Source organism: Merops nubicus, unplaced genomic scaffold (genome assembly GCF_000691845.1).
Source record: "Merops nubicus isolate BGI_N331 unplaced genomic scaffold, ASM69184v1 scaffold49964, whole genome shotgun sequence".
Lineage (NCBI taxonomy): Eukaryota > Metazoa > Chordata > Aves > Coraciiformes > Meropidae > Merops > Merops nubicus.
The window spans coordinates 8,674-10,073 of record NW_008604521.1 but is presented as its reverse complement, the minus strand read 5'-3'; the positions used below and the strand labels follow the sequence as shown (position 1 = coordinate 10,073).

The following is a 1,400-nucleotide window of genomic DNA, read 5'->3' as shown; positions in this document are numbered from 1 at the left end:
TGGGAGGTGGGTCTCGGCGGACCTGGCAGCTAAAAGTTGGTGAGGGGAGACGAGCCCGAACTTGGGTCCCCGCAAACTTCCCTGCCCGAGGAAGCCGCCCCCGCGGCCGCTCCGCTCCTCTCCGCTCCGCTCCTCTCCCTGCAGATGTCGGGGGTGCTGGTGATCGCTGCCTGGTGCTTCCTGCAAGTGGAGAGCCGGCATCCTGAAATCATCACCAGTAATAACAACCATGGCAATTTCCTGGACAACGACAAATGGCTGAGCACCGTTTCGCAGTATGATAAAGACAAGTACTGGAACAAATTCAGGGATGTAAGTACTGCTTGGTTTCCCGTATGCTGCTTGTTTGTTTCGTTTGACCCTAGTATCGTTTCAATGGAGGGGCTTTGGCTGGTAGCTTTTAGAAGCTGTGGTGGGAGAGAGATGCAGCTTGGGCAACCGGTTGCTGCTTGTATGAAGGGTGTTCTGAGCTGTTTGGAAGCTGGACAGCCAGTCCTGGCGTTCTGGATAACCCATCGATCAGGGAAGCTTGGGCTCAGTGTCAGGCTCACTGAGAGCATGTGGTCTTCAATTTTTCTTTTGGAGAGGAACTTTGAGTGAAGTTTCTGTGCCTGCTGCTTAACAGGCTAGTTAACTGTAAAATGATGAAAAGGTGTGTGTGGAAGAAGGAGATATTTACCAGTTCAAGCCACAAGGTGGTAAACAAGGAAGCTTTTTTTGCCTGCAGATTTGATGGAAAATATTGTATTGTCAGTTCTGCTTATGGAGATCGTTGGCAGTGGTATAAGGTTGGGGGAAGCAATGCCTTCAATACCTTGATTCAGTAGTTTGCCAGCCTGGAAAATAGGGGTGACTTCAAGATGTGTTATGACATGTCTCTGTACAAAATGAATCATTTCCTTGAGCTTAAAATTAAATCTGGTATGAATACATTTATGTCTATTAAGCCAATGACTGGAGAAAGGGAAATGCAATATTTATGGTAAATGGAATATTTAGAGCTCCTTTTGCTTCTGTTGTCTATACACTGAAAAAGCTTTCTTGGAAGCACACCCAGAAAACCCTGCTTGAGCCTGCCCGAGGCTGGGCTGTTGATGTTGATCATGAGCAACCTGGGGTTAAGTGTTCTTTATTGCATGGGATTTGTGTGCTGTGGCTGCAGCGTGACCCTAGGAGAAGGGAGAGCAGCTCTGCTAGTGCTGTTCTGTAAGAATGTGTTTGTTTAGGAAGCTCTGGTGTTTTATGGTACATAAACAAGTTAAGCTTGGATGCTGTGTTTGTCTCCAGCCTTAACGTTGTATCTTACTTTGCAAAGAAGTCAAAGTATTACAGTTAAATGTGTCCTGTCTCAGCCTTGCTTATTGTCTACATTTTTTCTGGAGCTGTGGTCATGTCTGTGT

The 1,400-nt window shown here is 46.7% G+C and overlaps 1 pseudogene; it reads left to right on the top strand.

Annotated features, from left to right (window-relative positions):
- Positions 1 to 144: 144 nt before the first annotated feature.
- Positions 145 to 312, top strand: LOC103771706 (annotated as a pseudogene).
- The last annotated feature ends 1,088 nt before the right edge of the window (positions 313 to 1,400 follow it).